Consider the following 13,982-nt stretch of genomic DNA (forward strand, 5'->3'; position numbering starts at 1 on the left):
GGCACCCCTGCCATGCAGCCTTTTGTAGAGATTAGCACCCTGGTGCTGATCTCTGCATTTATTTTGTATAGGCTTGCCTGGCAGGGGACAGCGCCTCGCCTATTCAGCCTTAATGGTGGTGCTGCCCCTCGCCAGCTGGGGAGGGGCAGCGTCACCATTAAGGCTGAAAGGGTGAGGCCACTGGAAGCAGAGGCCTTTTTCCTAAAGATTGAAACTCCCGCGAATCCGCGGGAGCTTCAGTATTTAGAAAGCAAGGCCTCTGCTTCCAGCGGCCTCACGTTTCTCCATAATGGTGGCGCCGGCCCACGTGCATCCCTTGATTAAAGGGATGCCTCGCAGGTGCGGCGCCACCATTATAGCTGAAAGGCATTTTTTTCTGAAGCCTGAAGCTCTCGCACACGAGCGAGAGCTTCAGGCTGTAGAAAAAAATGCCTTTTCGTGTAGTGGCCGGGGCTGCCCTGGGAGATTAGTGGGCCCCGCCTCAAAACGAAATTTCGGAGCCTGCCGGGGCCCAGCCCCGGCAGGCCCCGGCCCACTTAGAGCCCTGGTGTCAGTATTGGATGAATTAACTGCAGATGATTTACACGCTATGGGATTCAAAGCTAGCGCTTGAACAGGGTCTACTTCCTAGGCAGTAGGGTCCATCAGGCGTGGTAGACAAAAGCCGCAAATAGCGGTCCAACACAAACGAAGAAATTCCAGTTTTTTGTTGTTGCTGGCAATGACTGATGACGCCTTTATCCGTGTAGATTTCAGAGAAACAAAGGCACAGGATACAATTACGTGACTCGGCATGCCTGATTTAAGAGTGTAGATTGTTGGACTCTAATCAATCACGCAATAACGAGACAGAGCCAGCGCTGCCGTGAACCTTCTTTATTCACGCCTATACCTTTTCTGTCTCTCGCCCCTCCAGCCCCCTCCCCTTCCTCCTACCTCCCGCCCTTTCCCTGTGGTCCTTCTTAAAGGGGCTGTGTCCCTTTTGTACAATGTACAACACCTCCCCCGTACTTAACATGGGAGCCCAGTTACATCTGTTCGATGAGCCTCACTGGTCTCTTTACTGTTCGAGGGGGTCTCCCTGGGGATTCTCGGCTTTCGCCGGTTGACTCCACTGGGGGTTATGCTTCTTCTTCTTCACTGAAGTTCTCGTCGGGTGCCCCTTGTGTTTCGGGCTCCTCCAGATATAGCTTCTTGAAGAAGGAGGAGTTGTGAGTGATGTCTCCCAGTTCTCCTGTCGCTGTGATCATGGGCCCCTTGATGGTTGTGATGATTCGCGGCTCGGGGCTGTATCGGGTGTCCGTCTTCTTGCGTTGAGTTTGTTGCACCAGGACCATTTGCCCCATCTCCAGTTGTTGTTCTTTCGCTCTCTGTTTGGTGTCGGCCCATTGCTTGGCCCTTCTCTTCTTTTCGGCCTCTCGTTCCCTGATGACTAGGTCTTCTTCAGGGGTGTAGTCCTCCCATCGGGGAATGCGTGTCCTGGGTTGGTACCTCACCATGAGCTCAGCTGGTGGCTTTCCCGTGGCATTGTGTGGGGTATTTCGGTAGCTCCGAAGCATGCTGCAGATGGCTTTCGGGTGAGGCGTCTGTTCCGCTGCTGCTTTTTGTCTGGTTAGCTTGATTGTGGCCATAAACCTTTCCACCATCCCGTTGGCTTGGGGCCAGAGAGGTGTAATCTTTTGGTGGTGAAATCCTAGGTGACTTGCGAAGTTTGCGAATTCTCTTCCTTGAAATGGAGAACCGTTGTCAGTCTTGACGACGTTGGGGATGCCCCACTCACTGAATAGTTCGTCCACTATGGGTGCGGTTTCCATGAAGGATGTTGACGGCGTTTGCTTAACAAAAGGGAATCTCGAATATTCATCCATTACTACTAATAGATAGCCTCCTTCTTGTAAAGGTCCATAGAAGTCCATTGCGACCTTTTGCCAGGGTCTTGTCGGGAGTGTGGTTAGTTGCAGAGGGTTTGGTCCTTTCGCTGCCAGTTGACATGGCCTGCAGTGTCTGAGCATGTCTTCTACTATCACATCCATGTAGGGGAACCAGACATAGTTCCTGAGAAATCGTTTTGTGTTGTCTATTCCCCTGTGGCCCTCATGTGCCAGCGTTGCTAGGGTCTTCCTTAGGTCCCTTGGTGCTACTAGCCTTCTCCCCCGTAGCAAGAGTCCTTGGTCAGTGGCTACGAGTTTGTCGTGTATCTTGGCCAGCCGGTCCAGTTCCTTCTGGTCTACATATTCCCCTCCGGTTTCCTTTGTGTGACGTTCCCTCCATTTGTTGGACCGAGTGAGAAAGACAGCAGCTCTGAGTGTTGGGTCGGCTTTGCTCCTTTCTTTGAACGTTGCAGTCGAGATGGTCAGTGGCATGGCATTTGATGACAGGTATGAGATGTATTCTGTGGCTTCCTGGGCTAGGGTGCCGTCCTTGTCCAGTAGGGGGTGTCTGGATAGATAGTCTGCTGGGTTGGCGTCTCCTCCTGGTTTGTGGACGATGCAATAATCGTACTCTTGCAGTCTTATCCCCCACCGTTCTATGCGAGGTGGCATTTTCGTTTTGGGGTTCCCGAAGATTGATATTAGAGCTTGGTGGTCCGTTACTAGGGTGAACCTCCGGCCAATGATAAAGTGGTGGTATTTTTCACATGCCCAGACTGCAGCCAGGCTTTCCCTTTCTGCCTGGGAGTAGGTCTTTTCCGTGTGTGACAGGGCTCGGCTGGCATATGCAACTATCTCGTGATGAGAGTTGTCTGCAGTGTCGGTCTGGGCAAGGATGGCTCCTAGTCCCACTGGACTTGCATCAACCGTAATGATGGTGTGCCAGTCCGGACGAAAGTACGCCAGTTGTCGGCTGTTGGTGAGACCTTCTTTTATTGTTATGAATGCTTCCTGACAGGGTGCATCCCATACGAATGGTGTATTCTTCTTTAGGAGGTTGCGGAGTGGGTCAGTTGTTGTGGCGTAGTTCGGGAGGTAACGTGCACAGTATCCTGCCATGCATAGTAGGGAGCGCAGGTCTGCCGTGGTCGTAGGTCCTTGGAGATCGGTAATGGCCTTAATCTTGTCCGGGTCGGCCGTTATCCCTTTGCTCGAGAATATGTGGCCGAAGAATTTAAGGCTTGTCTTGTTGATGTCACACTTGTCTTCGTTGAGAGTCAGTCCCGCGTCTTGTAGGATGGAGCAGATGGTTCTTAGGGCTCTGTCGTGTTGTTCCTGATCTCTTCCAAATATTAAGATGTCGTCACTATAGTTTAGTGTGTTCTTCTCCGATGCTATGAGGCGTCTTATGGTCTCTTGAAAGATTTCTGCGGCAGATGATATACCGAAGTTGAGCCTTTTGTATCGAAACAGGCCGTCGTGCGTTGCAAACGTGGTGATGGGTCGTGATTCTGGGTCCAGGACCAGTTGGTGGTAGCCCTGGTTGAGGTCAAGCTTTGAGAAGAACCTCGCTTGGTTTAACCTAATCAACATGTCCTTCAGGCTCGGGCCTGGGTGCCTTTCTCTCTGAATGGCCGTGTTCGGGATGCGCATGTCAACGCATATGCGGAGACGACCATTGTCCTTGGGAACAATTACTATTGGCGATACCCATGGTGTTGGCCCTTCTGCTTTCTCTATGATGTCGTTGAGAAGGAGAAGTTGGATTTCCTTTGATACTTGTTCTTGGAGGTGGAAACCCACTTTGCGCGGGTGTTGCGGTACTGGCCTAATGGTATTGTCTATGTGTAGTTTGATGCATGATCCTTCTAGCATACCAACTCCTTCAAATAACTTGGGGAATTGGCTCTTGAGGTCTCCCTTCGCCAGAGGCCTGTCGATCATTGCTCTGACGCATTTGTGTGATACTGGCAGTCCCTCTATTACTTCTGACTGGTTGTAGTGTAGGTCAATTAAGGCGAGGGCGCTGGCTGTGCGGTAGCTGAGGAGGCAGCGGCCGATGGATGGGCTCTTTATGACGTGTATCGTGGCAGTTACCGTGATGTCCCTGTGCCGTAGATCACATTGAAATTTTCCTTTGGAGGTCATTGGTTGCGCCGCTCCCGATTGAAAAATGTGAGTCCTGGATTCTTGTAGTGGGCATGAGGAGGCTATTTCCCTGTAGATATCTTCATTCATGATGTTTACCGTCGCTCCCGTGTCGACGATAAATCTGTTTCTGGTACTTCCCAACTGTATTGTTACTCTGGGAGCTGAGGTGTCTTCAGTTTCAGCACTGAGGAGGCATACGTACTCTCTGTCGTAGCCATCTTGTAGGTATCGGGCTGGTTCATTTCCTCCCGGCTGATGTTGTGGTGGGGGGTCGAGATATGGGTCTCTTCCTTGTTCAAAAGGGCTTGGGGTTTCTGCCTTGTAGGTCGTCCCGTGTTCCAGGTTTTGCATGAAGTCACTCTGGTGGATGTCATATAGTTCATGGTCTTTCCTATCTGGTTCAATCTGAAGCCCGTCAAGGGCTCTTACGGTGTTTGGACGTTGATAAGCATTCGTGGGCAATGTAGTACTTCTGTCTGCCTGGCGGAGTTGTTCCTTGTGTGTCTCCTTCATGCGGGTGTTGGGTCGCGGCCGTGTCGAGCTCCCTTCTGGTAGTAGTTCCTTGCACATCACCTGGAAATGGTTTTCCATACCGCATCTCATGCAGCGTTGGCCGATGGCAGGGCACGGACCTCTGTGTGGATACTCGAAACCACAGCGATAGCATTGGCGGTCGCTTGGTGTTCGTTGTGTCGGATATCTTGGGTTTATCCTTGTCTGTGGAGCTGGGTGTCGGGTGTATGGGTGCATTGCTGCTATAACTTCTCCTTTCTTGGGGTTCTCAATGGCTGCTGCCTGGATGTCCACTCTCTCATAAACTCTTGCTAGGTCCAAAACTTCTTTTAGGGATAGGGGTTTCTTTAGGAGGTATTTCCGGAACATAGAGGATACACACCCTTCTATGATGCGTAGCCTTATGGCTTCTTCGTCATTAAAGTTGGCGAAATCGCACTTTGATATTTTCCTTTGAAGACGAATGACGAATTCTCCTATTGATTCGTGAGGCAATTGACCACATTGGTTGAACGTGTATCTCTCATTGTCACGATTGGGTGAGATAACAATCTTTTCATTTATGGCTTGTCGGAGTTTCGCATATGTGGTGCGGTCCTATAGGGGAATCGTACGGATGATATTTTTTATTTCTCTCCCTGCGACATTTGCAAAGATGCTTAGTATGTTGGGAGGTTCTTGTGTGCCAATTGCACCCACAAAGTCTTCGAATTCCTCCATCCACTCTTCCCATCGTTGGCCCTGGTCGTGGTGTGGGTTCAGTGTGAACCGGGCAGGTCTTCTCATTAGGCTTGCATAGGAGGAGGGTGCTCCTGGCGATGTTGGTTGGGCATTGGGATCTGCTGCATCCTGGGCTGACATGATGGCGCAGCTTGGTATGCTGTGGTTAGTTCAGTAGTGCGTGGGCGTTGATTACGATTGACTCTTGGTGCTGTGTCTTCCTGTGCACACGTGGCCAGGTTGGTCCTGTTGTCCGGGTGTGGTGTAGTGATCTGCGGTGGAGTTTTTTTTCTTAGTGTCACTTGTGGGAGACACAGGGTTTCTTTCCTTAGCGCGGCCTTTGTGCCGTGACGTCACGTGGGGAGACACTGGGTTTCCCTCTGTAATGTGTTTTCCTTGGTATATAATAGACGTCACGTGGGGAGACGCGGGTTTTCTTTTGTCGTGACTTCTTTCACCCTTAAATGTTTTTATGGTAATGTCACGTGCAGGAGACACGGGGTTCCCTTCTTTGCAGTTAGATTTCGTTAATGTCACATGGCGAGACGCGGGGATTCCCTTGTGCCGTGTTGTGAGTTCTTCACTCTTTTGCGTGTCACTCGTGGGAGACCCGGGGTTTCCCTCTTTTATGTGGCCTCCTTGGTATGTGATAGATGTCACGTGGGGAGACGCGGGGTTCTCTTTTGCTGTGACTTCGTTCACCTTTAATGTGTTTATGGTGCTGTCACGTGCGGGAGACACGGGGTTCCCCTCATTGTAGTTATCCCACCCGGCACCTTACTTGTAGTTGGCGCCGCGGGCCTGCGGGTCGTCTTCGGTCTTCCGTGACGACGGACGGGCCTCTTCCGGCTCCTCAGGCTTCCGCGTTGCTGGCTCTGCAGGCTTCGGTGGGCACACGGGCTGTGGCTCGCTGATGTGCTGGCCTTCTAGCGTCGGCGCTGGGTCCACTTGCGGGCACAGGGGCCCTCCCGATCACCTCTGTGCACACAGGCCCTCTCAAACTTCTCTGGGCACACAGGCCCTCCAGCAGGGCGCTCGGGCCGCTGCTCTCTCCTCTGGGCCCCCCTTGGGCCCTCTCGATCACTTCTCGAACTTCTCTGGGCACACAGGCTCTCCAGCAGGGCGCACGGGCTGCTGCTGTCTCCTCTGGGCACACGGGCCCTCTCGATCACTTCCGGGCACACGGGCCCTCCAGCAGGGCGCTCGGGCCGCTGCTCTCTCCTCTGGGGACACGGGCCCTCTCGATCACTTCCGGGCACACGGGCCCTCCAGCAGGGCGCTCGGGCCGCTGCTCTCTCCTCTGGGCACACGGGCCCTCTCGATCACTTCTGGGCACACGGGCCCTCCAACGGGGCACACGGGCCCTTACCAACTGCTGGGCTTGCCGCCCTCCTACCACTGCTGCCGGCACGCGAAGGATCGCATTGGCTTCGTCGCCAGTGTTGGACTCTAATCAATCACGCAATAACGAGACGGAGCCAGCGCTGCCGTGATCCTTCTTTATTCACGCCTATACCTTTTCTGTCTCTCGCCCCTCCAGCCCCCTCCCCTTCCTCCTACCTCCCGCCCTTTCCCTGTGGTCCTTCTTAAAGGGGCTGTGTCCCTTTTATACAATGTACAACATAGATCACGTTACACATTAAATAGAATAATTACGTAACACACGTCCTTACTCCCAATTGACATCAACTCGGACTAGATTTATGAGATTAGGTGTAATCAAAATATAAACTGTCTAGAAGTACATTGATGGTAACATTACCAGAGTGGTAGTCTGACGTGCTGCGCTGCGAGTAGCGAACAGCATACATCTTTGCATGCAGCTTTGCATGCATGTGCGCTGTGCGCATGGGTGGCCGTCTGGCTATTTTGGCTGCTGAGAAATGAGGGCGGAGCTACCAGGCTTGCAGCAGAACACAGATTGCCAAAGGATGTCCAAAAGTCTCCAACGATCAGCAGACAGCAGAAAGAGCAGCCGAACAGCATATCCTTTGCGTGCAACTTTGCATGCGCTCGTGCTATGCGCGTGGCACTCTGGCTATGTTGTCTGCTGGGAAATGAGGGCGGAGCTACCAGTTTTGCAGCAGAACACGGATTGCCAAGGGGTGTCCCAAAGTCTCCAACGGTCAGCAGAGAGCAGAAAGAGCAGCCGAACAGCATACACCTTGACATGCAACTTCGCATCATCATCATCATGTTTTATTCAGTGTGAGCCATAAAAAACATAGTTACATAAGAAAACAGTTTACAGAAATACAATTATAATTCATCATAGATATGAAATATGATAAAAGGAAGATAATAGCCTAACAAATCACAGGGAGAATTGCAATAATTGAGTGCAGTAAATAAGAAAGTGCAATATCAAGTGCAGTTATGTAGGTTTAGTTCATTGATTACGCAGGTGCTATGACTTGTTCTTTGGTTTTACCAAGGGCTTTAAACAGGCTATCTCTTCCAAACTAGGTACGATGTATGTACTTGGCTACCAGATTCACCACCAGCATTCTGGATGCATATTTGCAAGAAGCCATCGCGTCTACAGTACTAGCTATGCCTCTTGCCCTAAAAATTGGCTTTGGATATTGCTATCTATAAGATTGTAATTTGTCGCAAAACAACAGAAAATGTACGACCGTTTCATAGCCCAGTCCGCACAGTTGGCAGATCCTCGTATTTATTACCTGCCCTCCATTTACTTGTATAATCACAAATGGAAGAGACATAAACATAGCAGACTTGTGGATAGCATGAAATGGGAAACATAAACATATGGTTGCATAAATTGAAAACATAAGCACATAAGCCTGACTCATTGCTCACACCACCCTACTGCATGTGAACCCCATAACTCTGATTCTCTTGTTCAAACAATTGCAGCTTTTTCTTGCATTACCCCTGTTCCTTCACAGGCGTCCAACTGCCAACAATGTGCCGCCGTGCCCGTGTTTGAATGCAGATACTGAACTTCAAGGAGCCGCGTAAGACCCCCGTGCGAAATGGAGTAATCAGAATAGAAAAAGGGGGTTCTGGGAGTCACTCTACTGGCACGATCGCAGCCCATTGACCGGTTCTTGGGTGGATTGCCCCGGGAGAGTTTCAACCAAGTCTTTAGCTCACTGTCCCTTTCACAGAGGAGAAATATCCCTGCATATCAGTCTTTTCTTCCTGCCCAAGGGCAGTGCAGCACTGAAATGCTATGCAATTCTCCTATGAACAAGAGTACCAACAGCAACCCTAGACACATGTTTCCGCCTAGTCGGGTCTCATCGGTGAGGTGGAGCTGTGACTCTCTAAGAACAGTGAGCAAGGGTTATAGGTCTGGATTCCCTTGGTAACTTAGCGTGAAAACCAAAGCTACTTAATATGCAAAACAAGGGGAGTTCTGGGAGTCCCTCTACCGGCACGAGCACGGCCCATTGATCTGTTCTTGGGTGGATGGCCCCCGGGAGAGTCTCAACCAAGTCTTTAGCTCACTGTCCCTTTCACATGGGAGAAACATACTTGCATATCAGTCTTTTTCCTGCCCAGCATTTGCCTAGCATTACGGTGCTGGACTGCCCCTGGCCAGGACAAAGACTGATATGCAGGGATGTTTCTCTTCAGTGAAAGGGACAGTGAGCTTAAGACTTGGTTGAGACTCTCCCGGGGGCCATCCACCCAAGAACAGGTCAATGGGCCGTGTTCGTGCCGGCAAAGGGACTCTCATAACCCCTCTTGTTTTGCTAATCACAATAGAAGTTGAAAGGAACCAACATTCTCCTTGCTGCTCCCCACAGTTAGTCTCGTGGAGTACCTCGGAACCGCCAGCCCTGGTCAGTGCCCCTCAAACACTGATCCGCAAACCTCGCCTGTGCCGTTCTTGATTCCAGATTCAATTACCAGCAGCCCACACTGGCGAGGGAGGAGCTCTTAATGGCTCCCAACCGCAGCGTGCAACGTGACACCCCACCCAACACCTGGAACTGTGGGAATGCAGGTCCTTGCGGTCCTGGACCGCAGATGCCCCCCAACACCTCCCACCATTCCTCAATTCCTGACAGTACCCCCCTTCTTCAGGGGCCTCTAAGGTCTAGGCTTATCCGGGTGACGACAGTGGAATTGTCTTACCAGATGTGGAGCATGCACTGTGTCTGCTGGCTACCAAGAGCGATCCACTGGTCCAAAACCAGTCCAATCAAACAAATACCAGAGTTTCTGCTGCCTCCTCCTAGAGTCCATAATGCGCTGTACTTTTAACTCATCCTGGCCGGCGTTCTTAATGATCAGAGACTTCTAGGTCCTGACCCTGGTGTCTGGGGGTTTAAGTAGAAACAGATGGAACACTGGGTGAAATTTCATTGTACGCGTGAGTTGCAGTCTTATCGCAGTTCTTGAAATCCATTTCTCCACCTCATAAGGCCCAATGAACCGAGGCATGAATTTACATGGCCGCAGTAGCCGTGTATGCTGTGTTGATAACCAGACCCTGTCTCCCACTGCATACTCAGGGGCCTTATTATGCATTTTCTTATCAGCATACATCTTGTACATCTGCTTTTCCTTCTCCAGAATTTCGCATGCCGTCTGTTGCACCTCGAGAAGCATCTGTTTGCGTTCTGCTATTGCCGGGAGAACTGTTTCAGTTGTCAGAATTTTTGGAAGCATGTACAATTCCTGACCATATATACATGTTAGGAGACATTCCCAGCGAAGCATGTTCAGTATTGCTGTAAGTAAACTCAGTCAATTCAGGACTCAATGCCATCTGCCAACAAACATTACATGATCCATGGTCTGGTTAATTCGTTCAGTCTGACCGTCCTTCTGTCGATGATAGCTAGTGGACAATGCACAGCTTATTCCTAACAAGCACACAACGCACACCAAAACCCTGAAGTGAACTGGGGACCCCTATCAGATACAATAGACTTCGGTAGTCCATGCAGTCTTGCAATGTGTTGCAAAAACAGAGTCACCACTTGCCCAGCCGTAGGTACTGCTCTGCAAGGTATATGTGCTTGTTTAGAAAAATAATCTACCACAACTATGATGGCGTAATATTCATCATCTTTGGGCAGATCAGTGACAAAATCCATAGAAATGTGAAACCATGCCTCAGTAGGATTGGGTAACGGTTGAAACAACCCGTCCCTTCTGGAATGATCTGCCTTGTATCTCATGCATACGTTACATTGCTGAATGTAGGTGTGTATGTCCCTGTTCATTCCGGGCCACCAGAAATACCCTCCCAACTTGTTTCTGGTCTTTTGTTCTCCTGAATGACTAGCTAAAGGAGACTTGTGACACCAGAATAAGGCTTTATTCCTCAATGCTTTCGTGGGCAAGAACAGTCTCTGAGCAGGATAAGGTAACCCCCCCAACCCTAGTGGTGTGTAATGGCTCTTTCGAAGCTCATGTACGCATCCTTTTCAGTGTGAAAAACGTCCTCCTTCAAGAAGACCCTCAGTGACTGCTTCAACTATTTTCTCAACAGGAATAATGGCGGGGACTCAACCACCTGACTTTCGAGATTCTGCTGTCTGGTCAAAGCATCCGCTTTACCATTTGATTTGCCGGGGCGGAATGTGACAAGGAAATCAAACTCACTGAAATATTGGGACCAACGTAGTTGTCTAGGACTCACTGTTTTTGCTGTTTTTAAGTATTGCAAGTTCTTGTGATCAGTCAAGACAATGATTTGGTGGTGCACCCGCATTAAGTAATTCCACACTCCAGAAAAGCAGCCCTCATGGACAACAGCTCCCTATCCATAAGAAGAATAGTTTTGTTGACAGCTTGTGAGTTTATGAGAAAAGAACGCTACAGGGTGTGGAATCCCCTCAGCATCCATCTGCGATAGTATGGCACCAATCACCAGATTAGAGTTACCAGTTTCGTTATGGAAAGGTTTTGCCAGATCCGGATGACGCAAAATGGGAGCCTCAATGAATGCTGTCTTCAACTCATGAAATGCCTTTTCTTCCTCCTCATCCCATACAAAATGAGTTGCCTTCTTGAGTAACCTAGTGATGGGTGCTACAGTCTTTTAAAAATCAACAATGAACCAACAATAATATTAGGGAACCCCTAAAAGGATTGAATGCCCTTGACACACTGTGGGGAGGGCCAATCCCTCACTGCCTGCACCACAGCGTTGTCCATCACCACTCCCATAGGTGTGAGGATAAATCCCAGAGATTCCACCATGGTCGTGTGGAAACACATTTTTCCATTTTGGCAAGAAATCAATACTCTTGTAGCCATTGCAACACTGTCTGGACATGCTGCCCATGCTGTTCCACTGTTTCAGAGTAAATGAGGATCTCATCAATATTACCAATCACAAATCAGTCTATATAATCTCTGAGAACCTCCTGCATGAAATGCTCGCAGGCTGCCAGGGCATTACACAAACCAAATGGCATGACCAAATATTTCAACAGACCAAAGTGAGTTCAGAAGGCGGTATTCCATTCATCCCCCCCCTTAACCCGAATCAAATGGTATGCCCCTCTGAGGTCTAATTTTGTTCACATTACTGCGGTCTTAACTCGATCCAACGAAACATAGATCAATGGTAACGGGAACCTGTTCTTAATAGTCACCTTGCTTAAAGCACTATAGTCGATGCAGGTACGTAAGGTGCCTTCTTTCTTGGGTACAACAAACAGAGAGATGAAATGGTTGACTTAGAATGTCGTATGAATCCACATGCCAACATTTCATCTAGCTATTGTCTTAGGTGATGTTTATCCTTCTCTGTTAGTGCATTTATTCTACTACAGGGTAACTTTGCGTTGTCCTCTAAATCTATCATGCAGTCATAAGGCCTGTGTGAAGGTAAATTCTCTGATTTTTTTCTTATCGAACACTTCTGCATATTTCAAGTATTCCAGCAGTATCTTGGCTTCTGCCAGCTCGCACAACACTGGGGCTTACTGCCCCTTCCATTAAGTATGCTGTGGGGCTTGTCACTTCATGTAAATGTCTTACACACTGCTTGGCATTGAACGTTAAGGGGCATTCTTCCCAATCAATTTTGGGATTGTGAGCCAGCAACCAAGGCATACCCAGGATCAACCCAAACTGTGGTGCTGCAATTACATCAAATGTTATTACCTCCTCATGTACTGTCAAGCATATCATGGGAAGAGGAATGGTTTGCATGGTGATGGGTCCCGACATAAAACAGGAGCCATCTGTTAAGCTCACCTGGATTCCACAGGGGCGGCGAATGAAGCTGGACTGCTGCGGTCTCTACCAGTGTGACTCGTAGCGAAGTGATGATCGACTGCACTTGCCCACTTAGCTTCGTCTGCCTGGCCCGCAAGAATATTTTCCTAAAAGCAGTAAAGGGGATTAGCCACCCGTGGTAGAGAGGTTACACTAACACTATTTTCCCTGAAAACTTCCAGTATTCCCCTTCATAAAGTCTCACCTTATTGTTTGGAAGGATGAACTCTCCATCTTGCGTGGAATGCAGGGGCGCGTAGATGTTCAGTTACTTCACTGATCCGAAGGTATTTGGCAGAGTTCCAGACAACAATGACTCTGAGGTAAGTAGTGTGTAAATCGAATGTATAGTTCTTTTACAGTTCAAATATCTGTTAATTCACTCTTTCTCCTTTCATACCTTTTCCCTTGCAGCGTGATCCAAGGGGTGAGTTAGCCCCGATGGATGAAGGTAGCGCTTAGGTAAGAGTCAGTTTGTACCAAGCACTGTTTAGCAAGTAATATTGTTCCAAATGTAATTAACCAATAGATCTCTATCTTCTTTGCAGGTGCGGCGCCTTGCCGAAAATGTCTAACGTAGGATGGTGACCAGCACTGCCTCGAGCGGTAAAATTCTGAGTAAGTATCTTGCGGTAAGTAAAAGAATGTCTTTGGCGGAACCCCGCTCACCTTTTGTTTGTTCTTGTCTTTTCAGATGCTGATGTTTCGGGCGGCGATTCAATGGGTGCTGCGCCGGGTCGTGGAGATGCTCCGAAGACAGGTGAGTATGGCGTGGCACTGCAGTTGGCAATGCAACGCGGTTTATTTTAATGTTTTTTACCTTTATCCACAGGTTCGGCTGCTCCAGGAAAAGATGATGACCAAATGGAAATCTCCTTGTTCTAACCTTCTCTTCTTCTTTCACTTTTCTCTAGGATCGGCTCCGGACACAAGACGGGTGTAGCTGTAGACTGGATGCTGGACTGCAGACACGGTGAGCATTACGCTGCTAAGATGCAGAATAACACGAAGCGTGTGCTGCTCTTCGGGCGTGGTTTAAATAGCATCAAAAAAGTAGTTCCCAGGTAAGAAGTTCCAGTACCACACCCAAGCAGCAAAATAGTTCCTAAAGGAAAGTAGTCCCTTCATGGCCTGTACATGAGCTCTTTGCAGGATGACCTGCATAGTTTAAAGTTGGCAATATGAGCCTGGCGCATACAGCGCCAGGACTGAACCCATATAGCCCCTAGGCGGGGTTTTGGGAATTCCTGAGTCATCTTGGGTGCCTGTTCCCTGGACAGATGGAGCTGTCCCGGATGTCTGGGGGCAGGCATCATGACACCATCCACTGACAGCACTGTCTCAGCCATTGTCTTAGGTTGGGTGGGAATGTTTAATCTGTTGCCTGTCACCCCTGAATCAACCATGGCTAAGACAGTTTCCTTTGTCTTTGCTATAAAAGTGTGACCAGTACATGTATATGTGGGGCTTTGTCCTGCATTGTATTGGTAATAGTGGTTGGGAACTCAAGGA

The sequence above is a fragment of the Ambystoma mexicanum genome, chromosome 14, assembly GCF_040938575.1.
Source record: "Ambystoma mexicanum isolate Mex_15411 chromosome 14, UKY_AmexF1_1, whole genome shotgun sequence".
Classification (NCBI taxonomy): Eukaryota; Metazoa; Chordata; class Amphibia; order Caudata; family Ambystomatidae; genus Ambystoma; species Ambystoma mexicanum.